Consider the following 22,919-nt stretch of genomic DNA (forward strand, 5'->3'; position numbering starts at 1 on the left):
GTGTTGCTGATCACAGAGGGGCAGGGAGAGGGGTGTTTTGAAGCCTCTTCGAAACTTCAGCTTCAGAAATCAGCCCAAGGAGCTGTTTCTGCCAGAGCCAGTCCGAGGCCAACCTCATTGTCCTGACCAGGAGCCAGGCGGACGCTGGTCAAACAATAAAAACAGAGCTGGCCTTGGTTTGCTGAAGGCCTGTGAGAGCTTTTAGGTGAAGGTTCTGCCTGCTTCTGGAGGTGGGGGTGGGCACAGCAGGAAGTGGAAGGAGCAGGCTGGGGTTTAGGACTTGTAGCACAGAAATACTTGAAAAGATGATATCAGTTTCTCCCCTCTCTGGCCTCTCTGTTGTGATTACCTTCACTCACTGATATATGTCCATGCTAGTAATACCTCTTTGACTTGGACCTGTTGGGACAAGAGATATGCTATTCTTCATCTTCTCTCTGAGGTCTACTTTGGACCCAGTCTCTGTGCAGTTTCCTGAATAGCCTCTTCTCAAGCATCTTGGGAGATAACGTGGTATACTAGAAGGTGAGTATCTTAAGAACACAACCTGAATTCATACCTTTGACTTATAATGTGCTATCTGGGTGAATTTGGGCAAGTTTCTTGGCATCTTTGGCCAGAATTTTCATGGGTAAAGCCTCTGGAAATTGCTGATTTTCAGTTAGGAGACGAGATAGAGTGATAACTCCTTGTGGCAACTCACTTGGAACTTCCTCTTATTCCCTCCAAATCACCCACCAGAAGTTCTCGTGTTCCCTGGGTAGTCTGATCCTGCTGGAGGGAGTAGCTCTGAGTAGAGCTGTCAGGGGTAGCCGGGAGCATGCACATGACCCATGGAAATATCCATTCTCACTCCTTTTCTGCTAAAAGAGGTGCAACAGTGGAGAAGGATGGGCCTAGATGGATTTCATGGCAGAAAAGGATGAATGTTCTTGGAGAAAAATCCAGCTCCTTCCCAGGGCCTGTGAGGCCCCACATGATCCGCTCCTACTCCTTCCCAGACCACGTCTCATGCCTCTGTTCCCCAAACCCTCAACCCTGCCACATTCTAGCTGTGCCTTGACCACACTAGCTGATTTTGTCCTAAGGGTTTTGTGCTTGCTCTTTCTTCTTCTAGCACACACCTCATTGGCCATTGTCATTCTAGCCTGTTTAAATGTCCTTTCCTTGACTACCCTGCTCCCCTATCCCTCCTTCCCTATCATGTTACCCTGTTACAGTCTATTTATAGCTTTTTTTTTTTCTTTTTTTTTTTTTTTTTAAAGACAGAGTCTTGCTCTGTCAGCCAGGCTGGAGTGCAGTGGTGCTGAAGGCCTGTCAGATCTTGGCTCACTGCAACCTCCACCTCCTGGGCTCAAGCAACTCTCCTACATCAGCCTCCCAAGTAGCTGGGATTACAGGTGTGTGCCACCACGTCCAGCTAATTTTTGTATTTTTAGTAGAGATGTGGTTTCACCATGCTGGCCAGGCTGTTCTTGAACTCCTGACCTCAGGTGATTCACTCGACTTGGCTTCCTAAAATGCTGGGATTATAGGCAAGAGCCACCACACCTGTCCTATAGCATTATTATTATTCGAAATTATTGTCCTTTTCTGTTTGTTTGTTTGTTCATTGTCTGTTTCAGCTACTCGAATATACACCCCATGAGGGCAGGGAGTTTTATCTGTTTTTCTCACTGCTATATTCCCAGTGCCTAGAACAGTGCTTGGCACATAGTAGCTGCTCAACAAGTATTTGTTGAATGAATGAATGCCTCTTAATCACTAGGCAATGTCCCTTTGTATTAGATTTGGAAGTAGAAGGAGTGTTAATCTTAAGACCGATCATAACTGTTGAGTGTCACCTGATCTCACAGCCTTCCTGCCTCAGCCTTAGAACACATAAGAAGCCCCAGGAGGGAGGGTAGCTCTGAGTAGAGCTGTCAGGGGTAGCTGGGAGCATGCACACGGCCCGTGGAAGTATCCATTCTCACTCTTTTTCTGCTAAAAGAGGTGCAAGAGTGGAGAAGGATGGGCCTGGGTCACCAAGCAGGGAGTAGTAGGTGACCCCAGAGATAGCATCCAGGGACAAAATAGAACTCAGAGCTGAGCTGTGTGCTGAATGAAGGCTGCATCTCCAAGGGGCTGGGAGTGATGCTGAGGCCAGGCACCAGAAAGGAAGCCTAGTGGTGCTTCCTAAGGATGGGGTGGCTGCAGCCGTGGATGGCCCAAAGCATGTGCCTGGAGAAGGGTGGGCATGCGAAGGATGAATTTGGCTGAACACCATCAGCCTTTTCCCATGATTCTTACCCCTCCCCACTCTCAATTGCAAATTCCCCAGTTTAAAGTGGAGAAGCACTGGGCATGATTAATGCTCCTGCTTCACTCACCCAGGGACACTCGGCTTTGCCCTGTTCTGTGAAAAAAAAAAACAAAACAAAAACCACAAAAAAAACCCCACCAAAAAACCAAAACTAGTACCAGGGACCAGCCCCTTCCTGTTCTCAGCCTTATGCTTCAGCCCAAGTACTTGGAAGTTTTCTCTGCATTAATTTCAGACTTTGTGTAAATATCAGACCTGAGTTTTTGGAAAGGAGCATACTTCAGCCCAAAGTTTCCATCAGGCGCAAGTACCTTTCCTGAGCAGGGATCTTGGGCCAAGAGCTAAATTCCCTTTACTTGGTGCTGACTGCCAACCCCGCAGGACAGAGAGATCTTTCCTCTGTGAGAAGGGGCTGGGGGACCCAGTGTGATGCTTTAGTAGCCTCCCTGCATGGAAATTGAACCAGGTTTAAAAAGCGACCTCCAGTAAATGTGCCTGGTAGCTGAGGGTCCTGATGGAAATGCCTATTGGCCAGAAAGGGCCATCAGATGTGTGGGGCTATAGCTGAATTTCTGGACAAAACAAGGGCCAGGTGCCTGGGATGTGGCTGGAGGGAAACAAGGGGTGACCAGTCCAATCCTTTCAGTTTTGGGGACAGATCCTCAGGTTCTTGGAGTTCAGTCCTTGGATCTAGTCAAAGGTAAGAAAGGAGATGAGTTATCTGTAGACCAACCTCATTATTTTGACCCTAATTGTGTCCCCTGATTCTAGGGTCTGGGAAGGACCTCACCTCATAGAAAACATGTAGTTAGCTCCTTGGATCATGGTTCTCTTTGAGAGCTGATGGAAGTTATGGACACAGTTCTTAGGAAATGTTGCCCACATTCATGGGATTTTGTGTATGACTTCAGGGCATTCACAGAGCAGTCCTTCTGTTCAGCAAAGGATTAACCTTGCCCAAACAAAGGTTGGGCCCTTGACCCTGGCTGCCAGGAGGTAACCTCTAAGCCCTTGGAATGTCCTGTCTAATAAGAATCTGTTTATGTGGGAGCCTTGGGCCATGCTGGATGGCCTAAGCTAATGGTGTGATGTATGGTGGGGATGTTGGGGCATGAAGTATCAACCTGACCTCTGGAGGGACTGGAGACCAAGGTCAGCCATGTCTATATGACCACACCCCATAAAACCCCTGAATACCAAGGCTCAGGTGAGTTTCTGTGGTTAGCAAGACGCTGTGGATGTTGCACATATTATTTCTGGGAGAAGGCAATGCTGTCTGCACGACTCCTCTAGGAGAGGACAACTGGAAGCTCATGCCTGGTCTCTCCTGGCCCCTGCCCTTGGTGCCTCTTCTCTTTGCTGATTTTCATCTGTATCCTTTTGCTGTAATAAACTGTACTGTGAGTGTAACAGTTTTGCTGAGTTCTGTGAGCTGTTCTAGCAAATTACTGAACCAAAGGGTGGTCTTGGACACCTCCCACCCTGATCCATCAGGTCAGTACATCCTGCCCAGGACGGTTCAACATTGGCTGATTGGACAGCGAACAAGACCTCTTCAATGCATGGGCATCCTCCAGTGACACTGCTTTCCCTCCTTGGAATAGCCTTCTTCCTGGCCCTCACATGGCAGGAATAATTGCCTTTCATCCAGAAAAGCTCCAAGCATTTCTTGGCTTTCCTCCTCTTTCCTTTCCTCTGTCAAACACCCACCATATGGAAGACTCTGTAGCAGGTGCTGACAGGGATCTACAGATGGACCAGCTGTGAATCTACCCCCAGGGGCTCCCTGTGTGAGGCAGGGATGCAATGTGGGAATAAATCCTACAATATTGGGAGGCCAAAGCCAGAGGATTGCTTGAGCCCAGGAGTTTGAGACCATCCCCGACAACATAGAGAGACCACCCGCCATCCCCCCAACCCCTCCGTCTCTACAACATTAGCCAGCCATGGTGGTATGCAACTGTGGTTCCAGCTACTCGGGAGGCTGAGGTAGGAGGATCGCATGAGCCTGGGAGGTCAAGGCTGCAGTGAACCCTGGTTGTGCCACTGATATAGTTTGGCTGTGTCCCCACCCAAATCTCATTTTCAACTGTAGTTCCCATAATTCCCATATATCGTGGGAGGGACCCCGTGGGAGGTAATCAAATCATGGGGGTGATTACCCTCATGTTGTTCTCCTGATAGTGAGTGAGTTCTCATGAGGTCTGATAGTTTTATAAGGGGTTTTTCCCCCTTTGCTCGGCATTTCTCCTTCCTACCATCATGTGAAAAAGGATGTGTTTGCTTCCCCTTCCACCATGATTGTATGCTTCCTGAGGCCTTCCCAGCCATGCTGAACTGTGAGTCAATTAAACCCCTTTCCTTTATAAATTACTCAGTCTTGGGTATGTCTTTATTAGCAGTGTGAGAATGAACTAATGCAACCACTTCACCCCATTCACCCCAGCCTGGGCAATGGAGGAAAACCTTATCTCAAAAAAAAAAAAAAAAAAAAATCCTACAACACAAAGAGAGCCCCTCTCGATGACAGGCAGAGAGAGAGGGCTCTGGGAGTTGAGAGGATGCAGAATGTAGAATCTGCATCATCCTATTTGGGAGATCTGGGAGACCTTCAAAGAAGAGGTAAGATTTGAGTTGAGCCTTGATGGACAGGTACGATATGGACATGTAGAGGTGGGGAAAGGGCCTTCTAAGAGTAAGAGATTGCACACACAAGGCAGGAAGAAAGGAGCAGGTCCAAGTGGTGTAGCATCAAATAAAGTTAGAAACAAAGTGGGGCCAGATTCTGAAGAGGCCTCCATGATTGGGCTATAGAAATTGACTTATTCTGTAGGTGATGGAGAGGCTCTCAGGGTTTCCAGGAATGACTCAGGTATGTATCAGGGAGAAACTACAGTCCTCATGATCTTTGGTGGTGGGCCCCTCCTCCACCAAGTCCCCCATCATGTTCCTATTATGATCCAGTTTGCCCTCCTCGATCACAGCAGGAGCAGGTGCTGCCTGCAGCACCTGTCTGCCTCTGCAAGGAGACCGACTGGGAGGAGTACGCACTGGGTTTTATTAATCCTTGGATCTATACCACATCTGTGAGCACCTATCACAACTACTTCCTCTAAACATTGCATGTATCCAGGCTTGAGTCCATGCCAGGCATGGTGACCAGCAGCACTTTGAACATAAGCCTTATCTCGTTTAATGTTCACAATAGTCCTGGGAGGGGCACACTGTGATTAGTCCTATTTTAGAACCAAGGGGACAGAGGCGGGTAACCAAGGCGCTCAGAGCGGGTAAATAACTTATCTCATCTCCCTCAGCCAGTGAGTGGTAGAGCCAGAATTCAAACCCAGATTGGTCTGACTCCAAAAGCTGGGCTCTCAACTAGTTCCCTGCTTCCCATGTGTGTGCCAGGAATGATGCTAGGGGCTGAAGATAGTACCCCTTGGAAGTTTGTTTTAGTCCTCAAAGGGCCTTTGACAACTGTGCCCCCAGATTAATTCTTTTTAATGAAAAAAATTTTTTTTTTTTTTTTTGAGGCGGAGTCTCGCTCTGTCGCCCGGACTGGAGTGCAGTGGCCGGATCTCAGCTCACTGCAAGCTCCGCCTCCCGGGTTTACGCCATTCTCCTGCCTCAGCCTCCCGAGTAGCTGGGACTACAGGCGCCCGCCACCTCGCCCGGCTAGTTTTTGTATTTTTAGTAGAGACGGGGTTTCACCGTGTTAGCCAGGATGGTCTCGATCTCCTGACCTCGTGATCCGCCCGTCTCGGCCTCCCAAAGTGCTGGGATTACAGGCTTGAGCCACCGCGCCCGGCTGAAAAAAAATTTTTTAAGAGACAGAGTCTTGCTCTGTCACCCAGGCTGGAGTGCAGTGGCGAGATCATAGCTCATTGCAGCCGCCAATTCCTGGGTTCAAGTGATCGTCCTGCCTCAGTCTCCTGAGTAGCTGGAACTACAGGTGTGAGCCACCATGCCAAGCTATTTTTTTTTTTTTTTTTGGTAGAGATGAGAGTCTCATAATGTTGCCCAGGCTGCTCTCAAACTTCTGGCTTCAAGCAATGCCCCCACCTCAGCCTTCCAAAGTGTTGGGATTACAGGCATGAGTCAATGAACCCAGCCAACTCCAGATTTATTTAAATCATGGATTCAATTAACAGATATTTGCTCAGTGCCTGCTACAGAAGGGTTCTCTACATGGAGGGAGTTCAGCATCAAATTTGACTCAAAGAACCAAGGTACCTCAGGGCTGCAGAATAAGGCCTCCAACCCCAGAAGAGGAGAGACTTGCTCTCTGAGCCCCTCACAGACCTCCCTCTAACAGCTTACCTGTCCCAGAGCAGTCACTGAAGAGCTACAAAACCTTGACATGATGTTGCCCCCCGACCCTTTGTTTCCTTCCTTTCCAGCTGTCTCCGGCATGTCCCCAGTTCTCTGCCAGCCTGTACCGGCTGTGTGACTGTCCTCTGCAAGGCTGTCAGGATTATAGTGCTTAATAGCCTCCCAACAGGATGCCAGAGCAGCTGCCCTCACAAAAGTGCCTTCTAGGGACTCATGCTGTCTGCTGCCTCTCAGTTCCTTCCAGTCAGGGTTTCTCCAATGACACTGTCCTCCCTAGGAAGCTACCTTTCCTTACTTAAAAAAAATTGATTATGTTTTCTCCTAAATTGTGGTAAAATACACATAACATAAAATTTACCATCTTAATCTTCTAAAAATGCACAGTTTAGTGGCATTACGTATTCACGTTGTTATGCAACCATCATCACCATCCATCTCCAGAATGCTTTTCACCGTGCCAAACTGAAACTCTGTACACATGAAACAGTAACTCCCCATTTCTCCCTCCTTCCAGTCTCTGGCAACCACCATTCTACTTTCTGCCTCTATGAATCTGACTACTGTCTTTCCTTTTGAGGAGAGAAATCAATAGTCTTATCCAATATAGTATCTAGATATCTTTAGATGCTATTCCAATTGGACAAGTTCCACTTTTTACTCTTGAGTGCTTTCTATATCCAAGAAAGCCTTCACATGCACTGGGTCCTCCCAGGTACACATCACCTTCAGCAGCCTAGGAGGCATTCATATACTCTACAGAGGAACTACCTCTTTATGGGTTTGGCCCCTAAAGCTCCACACAAGTCAGAAACCAGGTACAATCAAAATTCCCCTGAAAATCTCGGAGTAAGGCACCACATTGGAGACCCCCATGTTATCTTCCAATGAATCCAATACAACCATCTGCCTTCCATTGCTGGGTCAGACTATTATGTATTTGAGTGGCAAATAAATTAATTGGCTTGCTATGAAGGCCATATCATATGATAAATAAAGATCATCAAACACCAGACACATGCTTGGTGCTGCAAGATGCTCACACCACAAGAGAAACAAGGGAACTCGGGCCAAATCTGGGAATGGCAAATTTGGGTCTCTTGTCTCTGGCTCACTGAGGACACATACCTACCAGGAGAGGACCTGCAGAATTTCTCACTAAAGTATTCTCTCCCCCAGTGGCACACCACTGCATTGCAGCTGAGCCTCAAATCCATTCAAACTTGGTGGGAGCAACTGTGCAGATTTTCCCTGATGGAAGAATGCACTCACAGTTGTGTTATCAGATGCAGTGCTAGGGCAAAGAATTAGGGCTCTTTGCATTCTACTGACAAGTACTTTTTGTTGCAGACATGCCTCTCTCCTACCTAGACTGTGGGCTCCCTGAGAGCAGAGAAAACTTCTATCCCTCCTTTTCTATCTCTTCCTGTGTCTGGTAGAGAGCCTGGCACATAGAGTACTCAAGTAAGGAAAACTGTTTACTGACTTGGAAACATGTTCATGTTATATCATTAAGCACAAAAAGTAGACTGTAAAATAACACATAGAATACAATTCTATTCTATTTTTCTGTATACCTATTCAATGGGAAAAAGGAAAGACAGATGGAAATTTAATTCTAGTTATCTTTGGGTGATAAGTCTATAGCAGATTTTTCTTTTTTCTTTTTTTTCCCTTTCCTCCCCTCCTCTCCCCTCCCTTCCCCTCCCCTCCCCTCCTCTCCCTTCCCCTCCCCTCCCCTCTCCTTTCCTTTTTTTCAGACAGAGTCTCACTCTGTTGCCCTGCTGGAGTGCAGTGGCATGATCTGGGCTCAATGCAACCTCCACCTCCCAGGCTCAAGCAATCCTCCCACCTCAGCCTCCTGAATAGCTGGGACTATAGGCATGCACCACTATGCCCGGCTAATTTTTGTATTTTTTTGTAGAGACAGGGTTTCACCATGTTGCTCAGGCTGGTCTTGAACTCCTGAGCTCAAATGATCTGCCTGCTTTGGCTTCCCAAACTGCTGGGATTACAGGTGTGAGCCACTGTACCTGGCCAATTTTTTTCTTCTATCTTGAACCTTTATATTTCCTAAATTTTCCATGATGTCCTTTATCATTTTTAAAGGAAAATGGTCTCTAAAAATAAGATGAATTTTATATCCTTAAAAAAAAATCTACACTTGGCTGGGCACAGTGACTCATGCCTATTATCCCAGCACTTTGGGAGGCTGAGGTGGGCAGATCTCGAGGTCAGGAGAACGAGACCAACGTGGCTAACACAGTGAAACCCTATCTCTACTAAAAATACAAAAAATTAGCCGGGCGTGGTGGCACATGCCTGTAGTCACAGCAACTCGGGAGGCTGAGGCAGGAGAATTGCTTGAACCCGGGAGGCGGAGGTTGCAGTGAGCTAAGATCATGCCACTGCACTCTAGCCTGGGCAACAAATCAAGGCTCTGTCTCAAAGACAAAAACAAAAACAAAAACAAAACTACATTCAAGACAATCACAGGAGAAAATAGATTCCAGCCCTGGAAGGTCATTAGAAGAACAGGAGCTTTATGTCAAAGCCAAAGGGCTCCCCAGTGACCAAGATGGCAGCCAACTGGCGATAGAAGGGGAAGGAAAGTCTCAGTTGGGGAGGGAGTAGGCTCCTGGTGTGTTAAAACTCTTGAGAATCTGATGGTGGGAAACATAATTTTCTTCTGTTACTGTGTTCAACAGATTTGGGGCTCAAAGTTTTTCTAGCTCACGGCCTCTGTCTCCTGACTCTGAGCTGAAGGAATCCATATGAAGTTCTTGGGCATGGTGTGTTGAAATAAACAGTACCTTACGCACATACCTTGATCCATGGGGCCCATTCTGGGTAACAGGCCTCTTTGCTTCTTATGCTAGATGTCAGGGTATGTGAGTAAAGACTGAGAAATTTGCCTTTTCTCCAAGCATAGTGCATGGGATAGCCAGGCAACCATGAACTTTAGAATCAGATAGTCATGAGTTCAAGTCCTGGCCCTACCACTTACCAGCTATGTCTCAGTGTTGTTATCTAGAAAATGGGAATAATTAGACCTACTTCATAGAGCTTTCTGCTGCTTCAGTGTGAAGTATGTACACACCAGAGTTCAGCTCAGATCATACAATGGCCTTTATACCCTTTCTCCTCAACATGCCCAGTCTCTGGTTAGCATAAAAGCACTGACCGATGGGAGAGTACATCATTTGTTTAATCCATCTCCCCCAAGAGAATGACTTCCCTTAAATCCCTTTGATGAAGCACAGGTATAAATATATTGACAACAAGTCAATGAAGGGTGTTATATGTTGAACTGAGTCCCTTCCACCAAAAAAAGATACGTTATGTCTAAGCCCGAACCCCCAGTGCCTGTGAATGTGACCTTATTTGGAAACAGGGTCTTTGCGCATGTAATCAAGTTAAGATGAGGTTGTTAGGCTGGGTCCTTAGTCCAATATAGCTGGTGTCCTTATTGGAGGGGAAGAGGTCCTTGTGGAAACACAGACACACAGGGAGATCACCAAGTGACAGCGGAGGCAGAGATGGGAGTGATGCAGCTGCAAGCCAAGGAACACCAAAGATTGACGGCCACCACCAGAAGCCAGGAAGGTGCAAGGAAGGATTTCCTACAGGTTTCAGAGGGAGCATGGCCCTGCCAATGCCTTGATTTCAGACTTCTGGCCTCCAAGACTGTGAGACAATAAATGTCTGTTTTTTTAAGCCACTCAGTTTGTGGTACTTTGTTATGGCAGGCCTAGGAAGCGAATACAAAGGATAACTTTTTATTATACTACTACTACTAATCTAAAAACTTCTTTATAAACAAGAGTACCCAGTCTTAGTTGGTAATCAACCTCAGGGTCATTTAGATTTCTCAGGAAAACTATTTCCTATGTCTGATCTCAATCTCTCTCTCTCTCTCTCTCTCTCTCTCTCTTTTTAATCAGTGGAGACAGAACATTTCATGTCTTGGAATTGTTCTTGATTTCTTTTTTTTAGATGTTTCTCTTCTGCACTTCTACTTTTTTTTTTTTTGAGATGGAGTCTCACTCTGTCACCCAGGCTGGAGTGCAGTGGTGTGATCTCAGTTCATTGCAACCTCCGCCTCCTGGGATCAAGCAATTCTCGTACCTCAGTCTCCCAAGTAGCTGGGATTACAGGCGCCTGCTGCCTCACCCAGCTAATTTTTATATTTTTAGTAGAGACGGGGTTTCACCATGTTGCCCAAGCTGGTCTCGAACTCCTGACCTCAAGCAATCCTCCCGCCTCGGCTTCCCAAAGTGCTGGGATTACAGATGTGAACTACCACGCCTGGTCTTGCCCTTCTATTTGGAATCCAGTCTTTGTGGCTCTCTTGGCCTGGCTTCCTGACCCTCAAGCTACCACATGACCTCCCCTTCCATTCCCACTGATACACAACATGGGCTCTCTATTTCTAGCGGAACCAGGAGAGGGGAGAACCATATTCCAGATTCCAGATCCTTCCTTTTATTAAGCAAAAACCCAGAAGTGAATGTTTCTTCCATATTTCTGTCCTGTCTGGACTCAGTGCGTCTTTTTTTTTTTTTGTCCTGGGGTCCACACAGGACAAGAAAAACCAAAGTTTCAGCTGGAGATAGAACGGAGTCTGTTCAGCCACCTTAACTGGCTCAGAACCACCAAAGGTTCTTCTGGTACATTTAGGGTTCCCCACTCCCTAGTCCCAGGAGAGGAGGACAGGGGATGGAGGCAGAATTCGGTAGGGCCAGAGGCAGCCCCCAGCCTCACACCAGCACCTCCTGCCCCACAAGCCTCCTGGTAGCATGGACATGCCGGTTAGCAGCTAGACACCTGAAGAGCAATTCTTGTTGATCAAGCCTTTGTAGTGCAAAATCTGTAGTGCAGTCCCAGAGAATGGTTGAAGGAGTCAGTATGATCAATCGCAAAGGCTGCACACTGCACACCTCAACGAGTCGCTATTTCCATGGACCACGATGGAATGGCGCCCTCTGGAGTGATGCATTGTGGGAGCCCTGTGTACAACAGAACCTGCTGCACTTCCCAGACCTATCAGGAGCCAGCCCTGGCTTTCCCTATCTGCCCTGTCGCTCAGCTAGCTTCAGGGTGGCAGACAGCATGTGGCTCTTCTTGCATTCCTGAGGCCCCTCTCTGCTCCAGGATGGTAAGACTATCTTAAGAGCATAAGGGGGCAGAAAAGCAGCTGAGAAACTTCAGTTTGGGCAAGAGGAGGCAGTCACAGCTAAGACATGATCATCCAACAAAAATTCAGGTTCAAAAATACCGGGAATGGGTCTTGGAATATTCATGGGTTACAGCAGTTACTGTTTTGAGAGCCCTTGCTCTGTGGGAGGTACTGTGGTTTAGCTATATTATCTCATTTTACCCTCCCAACAAATCTGTCGGGAAGGAGTCATTATACCCAATTCACAGATGAGGCAAACGAGGCACAGCAAGACAAATCAACTCTGTCAAGGTCACACTGCTGATGAGGTGGCTACTGATGAAGTCACTTTGGTGAGCTTGGAGCCCTTCTATCCCATCCACTCCTGGAAGAAAATGGCTGAATGGATTCTTTTGTGAGTCTAAGCACTAGATGTCATCAGGAAGGGAACTGGTAATAAAAATGTAGGTGCCAATGTGCCAGAGTCACCATCACAACTGAGGAAAGACCAGAGGGAGCTGGAGGGTTAGGGGAGGGCCCCAGAGTATGGAGCCGGAGAGGACAGATGCAGATAAGTCCAGAGGTGAGGCGACAGATATTCAGTGTGGACCCCAGTGACTGAGAAGATGTGCCCACTGAGATCTACACAGTCATGAAGCCTGAGTAGCCAGGGAGACCACACCTTATTCTCCATCCTAGTCACAGTGCCTGGCCTGTTTCCTACCGTGGCACAGAGGTGCTAGGACCCTCCGGCTCAAAAGATATAAAGGAAATGAGGTAAAAGACAGCCCTGGCACATGTTGGGTAGCCCAGTAGTGATAAAGCCCCAAAGGTGGTAGCACCTAAAAATATACATTTATTCCTAAAAGAAGCTCCTCCCTGATGATGTTCAAGTCATCATGAACTACTGAGAGAAGCTGGGCAGATGAGGGGTTGGCATATGGAAGTGGCCATCCCTCTCCTCAGTTGGGTCACTGGTGGCAGAACATGAGCTGGCCCATGTGGTGGCCATTCTGACTGTGCAGAGTCCCTGAGCCATGGCCAGAGGAAAGCCAAATTCTTTTCTGAGTCCCAGATTTCTTGTCTATGACAAGAGCAGAGTGCAACATATTGGTGGCTTCCAAAAGACAGAAAACTGGAGATGTTCTAATAGAATCTTGCTGTGCCCTTCTTGACCCACCTCTCTAGCCCCCATGGGGTATCATGGACTGATCCCCACGGACTCTGAAGCATGGTTGGAAAAGCTCTGAAGTTATTTGTCCAGCCAACAAAATTTCCTGAGCACCTACTTTGTGCCAAGCGTTTCCTAGGTGCTGGAGACACAGAGTGACCAAGACAGATGGGGCTCATGTCCCAAGCAGCTTTTGCTGCATGGAGATTTCCAAGGCCCATCAGCATATTGAGAAGGGACCCAACATTAACTAGAATGAATTTTGTTCATCCTTGACTTCCTCTGAGGGATGAGATCCTTTTCACCTACAAAGCCTGTTGCTGGCCTTGGAAGGCGTGTTCTATAGAGACCACCTTGGAGAACCAAGGGAGGAAGGGCCCCTGTCTCAGGCAGGGAAGTGGAGACAGGAGAAGCTGGCCGTGACCTTCTCACTCCACCAAGGGCAGTGAGGAGTGCCCTTGGTGGAGCTCAGGAGAGGGCAGAGAATCACCAAGGAAACTGACCAGCTAGAATTTCTAGATAATAAGTTAAAGGAAAATGCAGGGGATGGGAGTGGGGGTGTTTGGTGTTTGCTTTCTTTAAATCGGGTGGGCAAAAAAAAAACCTCCCCAAGAGGAGGTGACATTTGAACTTGCATGACCAGCATGAACCAGCCATGCAAAGCCCTGTGGGAAGAGCATCTGGGCAGGGGGACAGAGAGGGCAAAAGTCCTTAAGGAAGTGGGAGGCCAAGGGCTGCAGGGCAGTGGGGGAGGGGACAGTGATGTGAGGAGGCGGGATACCAGCCAGCTTGGGGGCCTGTGGGCCAAAGCTGGGGATTGGGCTTGATTTTAAGTGAGACAGGACCATCTCTAAGGTCTTCTAAACGCCTCTGCAATCCCCAGGGTGCTGAGAAGGGATATGCAAATAACCTTGATCAATTGCTGTGTGCATCTAAGGGCGAGCCATTCTACATAGTACTTGCAGTGACTTAGGAGGGGATGGGAGTCCTGTTTTCCAGCCACTGAAGCATCAGAGTCTTATCTGGTGTATACAAGTCTTGCTGACCCTGCTGTGCGCAAACCCCGGGAGTTCCTGGGTCACTGAGAAGGCAGATCCAGAAAGAAGGGCAGATAGGGAGGGCCTACATGGGGTTGCAGGAGGCCAAGGCACTAACCCCAGTGCGAGGCTTCTCCTTCGCTAATGAAGCCACCCCCACTCCTAACCTTCCTCCTGCTCAGGAGTGGGTGTGAAGGCAATCTAAGCAATCAGGTCTCCCACACCAGGTGACCCTCTGTCAAAACAGTAACAAGTCACAACAGAGACCCACATGGGTTGTATTTAGGAAACAAGTGGGAATAACAGAACAAGGCTGCTTTAGGGGGAATAGATAGCCTGAGGATGGGGGAAAACAAAGCCTCTGGCTGGGTCACGTGAGTCTGGGGTAGGGGTGATGCCCACGGATGGGGCAGTGAAGTCAGGAGACAGAGACAAGCATGCAAGCAGGGAACCTCTTTACTCAGCTCCCGGGGCAGCTGTTCACCCCCATTGGTGCTAGTCCAAGTCTTCCAGGGGACTGGCATCCACTGGAGTCACCCAACAGGTCAGGGAACAACAGAGGGTTAGGTCCTCAGCTCACATAGGGGAGGCAGGTGGCCAGGTTTGGATCGAGAACAAGTGGAGAGGCAGGAATCCACTGAGGGGTCAGAGCCCCACCCCATCCCACAGTGAACTCCACTGAATGCTCCACCTCATTGTTTTCTTCTAATCCAGAGAAAAAGGGAAGAAAATGAGTACCCAGCATTAGAGAGAAGGTTACAGATGTGAGAGCGCTGGCTGGGTCAGTGACTTCATTTGAGATTTAGGATTTTAAGCCCTACTTGGTAGGGTCTCCCCTTTCCCTGGGTTGCCCCTTGGCCTGGGTGCAGCTGCTGTATTCCTGCTGCAGGCTCAACCTGGGCCAGTTCCTAGATTAGCATCTCTTTAGGCTCAAGTCCCTCCATCTGCTGTAGGAAAAAAAAGCTTTGTGGTCAAATTCAATTTGAAAAACTTGGTGGAGATTTCCAAGGTCCATCAGCATATTGAGAAGCCCTGCAGGGAAGGGACCCAAAATTAACTAGAGTTAATTATGTTCATCCTTGACCTTCTCTGAGGGATGAGATCCTTTTCACCTACAAAGCCTGTTGCTAGCCTTGGAAGGTGTGTTCTGTAGAAACCACCTTGGAGAACCAAGGGAGGAAGGGCCCCTGTCTCAGGCAGGGAGGTGGAGACAGGAGAAGCTGGCCATGACCTTCTCACTCTCCTAAAAGACAAACTGGGGGCAGTGGCTGTAATTCTGCCATTAGGGAAGGAAGAGAGCATGTGGCCCAAGAGGCAGGGGTAGAGAGAAAAGCTTAGAGCCCAGTACACTCTGAGGAACTGTTTTGGGCTTTAAACTAGGAGTTGACAAACTAGACCACATTGGAATCACCTGGGACAATTTTGAAACCTACAGATTCCCCGCCCCCAAACCCCCATCCCACTGAAGCAGAATCTCCTGGGTCACATTAGGGCTTCAGGCACCCGTATTTTTGAAAAGCTCCTCAGATGCAGCTAATTTTAGGGACTGAAGGCTAACTCTAATGACAGCCTCCAGGTCTCCTTTTCAGTGTCTTGTGACGTTGAAAAACATTTACTACATTCTTGCCTGAGTCATCCTAGAATCCAGGCTTTCCCTGAGCCATCTGGATATGCAGGTCAAAGTGAGATGGGCTGGAGGGGAGACAGGGAGCATCTGCTTGGGGAGGGAAGGAGTGAGGGGAGAGTCAGGCCAAGGGTCCAGACGTTGCTGGGAAAAATCCCCTACACAGGACTCAAGATGGCAGCTGAGGCGAGGCCAGGTTTTCTGAGGGAGATGGGAGGCTGAGCTCCGACTTGCCTTACACATTTCTCTTCTAGAGGTTTTTTTTTTTTTTTTTCTGTTTTGTTTCTCCCAAAAGTAGCCCTGGAAACAGCGAGGATTTGAAGAGACAGAGTCAGAAGGTGTCCCAAGGGTGGACAATGGGCAACCCAAGACCAAGTCTGTTTAGAGTTGGGTTCTGATTGGATGTCACAGCATTGCTGTGATCTGACACTTCCCTTTACTGGCTTGAATGGGACTAGCATGGTGTGAAGGGAGGAGACTCAGAAGCCTAGGTGCAAGAGCAGCCTGTGACCCCCATCCAAGTGCCCTCCCCTCTCTGGGACTCAGCCTCCCCCTCTGCATAATGAAGAAGATGGTGTGGTGACCCATAAATCCCTTTCTGCTCCAGCGTTTTATGACTCTGTAAAATAGAGACTCAGGAAAGCTTGACAGTTTACCCAAATCCACCCCTTTGGCTAGTGGCTTTTAGGCCTTACTTTATCATGACTTCAACTCCATTTTACAGATAGGAAAGTGGAGGTATTCAATGACGTGCCTGAATTGAGATAAATCTCCAAGGTACTGATCTTCATTTGGTCCTCTTTTCAGTAGCTGGGCTCACCTCAGCTCTGGAGGACCCCCACCCCTCTACCTGCCACTCCCCATGGGGATCCCCCTTTGGGGCTGTCACAGTGCAGCTGCTGTATCTGCCATGCTCTCTGGAGGACACAGCTGCCCGGTGCTGCAACCTGATGCAGCACATTCTGGGAACCAGAGGTCCCTGCATCTTGCAAAGGATGGAGGAGTGACAAAGTGAAGGATTACTCATCTGGGTATTGTTGGTGCCCTCTTTGTCAAGAACTGAAAGGAATTTATAGTACTATGGTTCATTCAACTAGTCTGTTGTATGTGACTGGCCCTGGGTTAGGGACAGGGCACACCAGACACCAAAGGTGCCTGCATCGACTTCAAGGCACCCCACAAGCCTCCTTCACAGACAGGAGGTCCTCACAGGATCCTGGCCCATGAGGGCAGGCTTAGCATTTCCGTGTTATAAATAAAGAACCTGAGGCTGAGAGGTGAAGCAGTCTCCGCTTGGTCATATGCCGTCAGTGCCCAGTTCATGTGACTCCAAGTGCAGTGCTCCTCCCACCACACACACTGGAGGGAGATGCTCACACCACCCACTGCCCCTCCCCCAAGCAGAGGGAATACTATGGCAACCCTGCCCCAAACAGCAACCTTCTTTGGCTTCCTGATCACACGTGTTGACTCTGTAATTTTCCACAGTGGGGCCTTTAAAAGCCTCAAAGATACTAATAAGAGTTGCCATTTTATTGTGTGTCTAATTTGTGCCAGGTCCTTTATTTGCTTTCTCTTGAACCTTCACAACTGTCCCACAAGTCCATCTCACAGATGTAGAAACGCAATGAGGCTCAGAGAGGATAACTGACTTACCCAAGGGGATACAGCTAGGATTCCAACCTCAGTCTGGGCTACCAAAGCCCACATTTTTTCTCATTTACCACGGGGCTCGGACTTTTCCTTTTCATTTGTTGTCTCCTCTGCACTTCCTACCTAACTCTCCTTCTTGTCCTATCCCCTCTCTTCCAGTTGCTGTGCACAGTTGGGCATGGCCTGGCCCATGAACTGAATGAAGGTCTGCAGCAGAGTTTCTCAACTTTGGGACTATTGACATTTTGGGCCAGATAATTCTCTATTGTGCATGTATGTGGGCGGGGGCTGTGCTATACACTGTAAGATGTTTCACAGCAACCCTGGTTCTATCCATGAGACGCTAGCAGCAAGCACCTCACTCTCCAGTGGTGACAACAAAAAATGTCTCCAGACATGGCCAAATGTTCCCTGGGGAAGGGGGGCAAAATAGCCCCCAGGTGAGAGCCATTGCTGTATAGAAATGAGGGGTCAGGTTCAGGTTGGTTATAGCCAGTCTTCCCCATTAGACTGTAAGCAGGTGGAGGGCAAAAAGAGTGAGTTGATTTATTCACTACTGTGTTATCCATGCCTCGCACAGTGCCTGGCATGTAGCAAGTGCTGCTGAAAGAAGAATGAATGAATGAATGGTCTCTGGGAATACGACATGTTCTGCGATGAGAGCCTGAAAGTCTAGATCCCTGTCCAGATTCTTACCAACCTGCTTTGGGGTAGCAACCTGGGGGCATATCCTTCCCCTCTTTGGGTCTGGGTCCCTCTTGAGATCTCTTAAACGAGAACCATCACAGGCCTGGAAGGCCCTGGGCATCTGTGATCTGGGGACTGCTAGAGGCCAGGGAGCTGAGGGGGGCTGTCTCCTAGGTCAGGCATTGCAGACCTGCCGTATCCTGTGTTTCTCCTTCTTACCCTCACCCTTCAAGTCAAATCAATTACAGAGAGACAGGCACCCCTGCCCCCACATACACCAAAATAGTGACCTACACAGAAGAGGTGGCTCCTTTTTTAAGTGTGTATCTTAAAAGGAAAAACATGTAACCTCAAAGGTAACCAAATATCCAAATCGTGATGCCCAGCATCACACACTCCAAATCCACCTATTCATGAGCTTAACAAAAAGCTTCTTTAGGATACACTGTAAGGCCATTGAGAGGGAGAGAAGTCACCTCTCATAGGCCTGGCCAGCCCACAGGGCCCACCCTCCCAGCGCGCATGCACACACACACACACACACACACACACACATGCACACACACACACACTCCACCGCTTACAAGGAGACTCTGAGTTTTTAAAAGTAAACTCCGCCGTTTCCGTTCTTGCCCTGGATTCAACTTTTGAAAAAAGGAACCGTTTTACCGTTTTCTCTACAAATTCCCCCTCTCTGGTTCTCCTCTCGCCTGCACTCCCGCTCCTTCTCCAGCCCTCCCCTTCCTTGTTCTGCCGGCCTCCCAGTGGCCCTTCTTCAACTGTGCCCAGGGGCCCAGACTCCCTCGCAGGGATGGCTGTGTCCTGTTGGATCTGGCGGAAGGGGAGCAGCCATTCCCAAAGTAGCTGTCACAGAAACAGGCCCTTCATCTCACTGAAGGCGCTTCCTTTAAATTATCAGGGCGGCAGCGTAGCTACCATCAGGACACGAAGCATGGCCATGAGGCCAGGCCGTGACAGCAGGAGAGGAAGGCTCCTGTTCCCAAGAAGTGCTCCAGATCCCCTTTCCCAGGGCAGCTGCCGGCCTGTCCCCTCCCTCCTCTACTTGTAAGCAGACCTGTCCTCCATGCCTTGCTTCCTCTCTGACTCTGGGTCCTCTTCCTTGAACTTGCCTTTCCCCATCTCCAGTTTTCACCTCAGCTGCCTTGACTCCTCAATGCTTGGTGCAGTGGCAGCAAGGACACCCCAGCACTTGCCACCTAGGGCCACAATGCTGGAATTTCTGAGGCAGAAACATCACTGGGAACCATATAGTAAAAAAAAAAAATATATCTATATCTATCTATATATATATATATACACACACACGCAAATATAAAATTTGTATATATTTGCATACATACATTTATTTTATAAACACATATACCCTTATAGAGGGCTTCAAAATATATAACAGAAACAAAAGTTTCCAGAAACAATACTTACCTTTGCTACAGAGGAGGCACTATGAGATTATCTAGTATTTCCTATTTTATTAAGAACCCTGCTAAATTGATTTCACAACCTGCAGTTGGACAAATCTGGTGCTAGACATCCCTGCAGCAGCAAAGACAGACTCAAAGTGGAACTCTAGGCAGGGTCTCATGGGCTTCCTTTGGCTCAGCTGAGGTCCTCCTAAGGGCCCAATAAGAAAGGCCTTGGGAGGAACCCAGTACTAGAAGGCATCATTAAAAAGAAATTCACTGGCCGGGCATGGTGGCTCACGCCTGTAATCCCAGCACTTTGGGAGGCCAAGGCAGGCGATCACTTGAGGTCAGAAGTTTGAGACCAGCCTGGCCAACATGATGAAACCCCATCTCCACTAAAAATACAAAAATTAGCTGGGCATGGGGGTGCACACCTGTAACCCCAGCTACTCGGGAGACTGAGGCACAAGAATCACTTGAACCTGGGAGGCGGAGGTTGCAGCGAGCCAAGATTGGGCCACTGCACTCCAGCCTGGATGACAGAGCAAGAATCCCATCTTAAAAAAAAAAAAAAAAAAAAAGATAACACCAGAAGTTAGGACACAGTCTCTTACCAAGAAAAAGTATTTGAAATTTTTGCTATCCATAACTTGGGGTTTGTGACCCCCAAGGGGGCTTAGGAGCTGTTAGAGGAGAGGAATTAAGGTTTGTGGTGCTTGCTGAGAGCTGGACAAGGCACCCACTCTATGTCTTTTAATCTTCACAAAAATCTCTTCTTGGAGGATTTTCTCCCCATTTTAGAGAGGAAATGAAGCCTCTGGGAGGCTCAGTACCCTCATCAAAGCCATGTAGCCAGTGAGTTGCTGGGCTGGGATTTGAACCCCAGTTTTCCTTGCATGCCAGGCTGTCCACCCTCCTGGCTCTCGCCCACCATCTTAGGAGTGAACTCTCTCGTGGAGCTCCCTCTGTAATTGGGGAGGGGGCATAAGATGAGGAGAATGCTCTGCCTCAGCATACAAGGGTGAGTGGCTGCCTGGGATTGGGTGTGTGTGTGTGTTAGTGATGGGGAACAGAGGCAAGAGGTGTGCCTGGGTATGAGGAGGGCTTCCAAACATTAAACAAACTATTCCCATTTAAGTATGATTTTCATGGAATATTCTAGGAAAAGAAAAACATTCAAATTTCTGCTAGAATTAAGAATGATAATAGTAATATTAATAATATCAAACAGTTACTGAGTCCTTGCCCAGTGCCAGGCACTATGCTAAGCCCTTTGCTTGGGTCATCTCATATCTGCTATTTATTGAGCATCTGCTGTGGCCAGCATTGAACACAAAGCCTGGCACCTAGGTGGCGCTCAGCAGGTAGTGGAGAATGAATGAAAATACCTGGCACAGCACTAGAAACTATACATAAGTATATCTAAATGAAACACAGTTCAAGGTAACCTGCGGAATTCCAGTATCTCTCTAAGAGATATTTTCTTCCTTCTGACAATTCCTTCTTCTGAAACTTTTTAAACTGGGGAAATTTACTCTTCTGCAATCTTTCTTTCAGGTTAGAACCTCCCCTTCCCACTCCCACTCAATGCTTCCTCTCCCAACAAGCTTCAGGGTTATCTTCCCCATTGCCTTTCCATTTCCCGCAGTTTCTCCCTGGATCCTGAGATTGACAAGCCAACACTCCTACACCATATCTTCATAGAGCCTCCAAACCCACCTTGCCCAGGGTGCATGAGCAACCTGATTGCTCCTTGTCCATGGCAACCCAGGACAAGAAAGAGATAAGGATTAGAACCCAAGACTTCTGGACTCTTAAATCAGGACGAGGGGCTGACTATGGCCTCAGAAAACCTGGATTCTAGTTCTGTCCCTGCCCCTAAATCACAGTACAACCTTCAGAAATTCATTGCACCTTTCTGGGTCCACTTGCCCTCCTCGTCAGATGAGGTGGGTGCATTTTCAAGGTCCAGAGTCCCCTCTAAACTGTCAGACACCCATCCACTGCAGCACCCAGGACCCCAAAACACCATGCTAACCCAATTCAGCTTTGTATTTTCCTCCTGGCGGCCACCCCCACAGAACCGGAATTTACACATCAGTCAACATGCTGGAACTCCAGCTTCTTCATGGTGAAACCCTAGCAGGATCCTGTCAGAACCCAGCTCATGACTGGAAGGAGGATAATGATGGAAAAGTTTGGGTTGGATCCTGTCTCACAACCAGAGACAAGCCCCCACCCCCGCAGCTTGCTCTGCCTAGAGTGTGGTTCAGTCAGACATACTGACAGCCTCCAACCCAACCCCAGGGTTGGAAAGGGCTCCTGCTCCACCAGCATTGACTTCGTTTGCAGAGGAACCCACAGACGGAACAACTGCACCCACAGACGGAAAAACCGCTCGTGGGCGTGTGTCCTCAACTCCTCTCCCCTTTCTTCCTTGAGAAATGCCCCTTCTTGGTTGGACACCCGTGTGTTCAGGGCACTGCTCTCCTCTCCCCTGCTGGCAGTTCAGTAGCTCTGTCCCAGGTTCTGCCACTCTCCCCTGGGCAGACTCTTCAGGCACTCTGGTCCTTGGAGTAAGCCAAGTGGCCAAGGATGGGCTATCTAGCCTCCGCTTAGGACCTGCTGTGTCCCTGACATACTGTCTATATGATTTCATTTATTCCTCCAGACCTCGCGAAGGCCTTCTCCTTCTCAGCTGACAGAGGGCAGGCCAAGGCTCAGGAAGGTGAAACACATCTTCCAGCTCAAAAGTAGCACCTCGGGGATTTGAACCCACATTCCCTCGACTCTGAAGCTGCTACTCTGTCAATCATGGGTCCTTCCAGACCCTACCATTTAAAATCACATGGGGGTTTGGAGTAAAAGATCCCTTGTTCCTTCATCCTGGCGGACTAGGAGACAAGTGCCCCTCCTCACGTGTTCCTTTGCCCCATTCACTGAGTCTGCAACAGCCAAAAAGTTTGCTCAACTCCACCGCGGACGCAGCCGGTGGATGTCCAGAGCCCCGGCACACATAGCTCCAGGGCGGACACCGAGGCAGTACAGCCCCCAGCCCCGGGGCATGCAGTCTCAGCCAGGTTCCTGGCTCGCCGGGCGCCCTGGGAGAGCCTTGCTCTGGAGGGAAGGAGACAGTTACCTTGAAGAGTTGGACTCCCTTCTCCAAGAACTTCAGTCCCACACACCTGGCGAGGCAGCTGGGGGCTCCTGGGGCCGGGAGGCCCGGGTCTCGCTGCGCAGCGAGGGAGACGCTCTGCGCGGGCGCTGCGCACCCCTCCTCCTGCCGGCGTCCTGTCCGCAGGTCCCCTCGGGCTGTGGCCGCAGCGGCAACTGCTGGGTTGCGGAGTCCTGGCTGGCTGAGGGAATGGACACTGAAAGGTGCCCGGAGACCCTGGCACCCGCGTCAGATGCCGGCCGGCGAGGGTGCGGAGAGAGAGAGACCTTGAGCAGCGCTGCGCGCGTCCTCAGCTCTGCTAGCCCCCTCTGGAACGGCGGGGAGGTAGGTGGGCGGGCGAAAAGGAGGGAGGAAAGTAC

At 48.9% G+C, this 22,919-nt stretch overlaps 1 protein-coding gene across 1 annotated transcript in view; it reads right to left on the minus strand.

Moving 5' to 3' along the window:
- Positions 1-22,892, minus strand: part of ACAN (aggrecan) — a 72,962-nt gene extending 50,070 nt beyond the window's left edge. The window contains exon 1 of the mRNA XM_011948328.1: positions 22,525-22,892. The gene's annotated coding sequence lies outside the window, so the exon portion shown is untranslated. The remainder of the gene's footprint in view (positions 1-22,524) is intronic.
- Positions 22,893-22,919: the final 27 nt, after the last annotated feature.

The sequence above is a fragment of the Colobus angolensis genome, unplaced genomic scaffold, assembly GCF_000951035.1.
Source record: "Colobus angolensis palliatus isolate OR3802 unplaced genomic scaffold, Cang.pa_1.0 Scaffold278, whole genome shotgun sequence".
Classification (NCBI taxonomy): Eukaryota; Metazoa; Chordata; class Mammalia; order Primates; family Cercopithecidae; genus Colobus; species Colobus angolensis.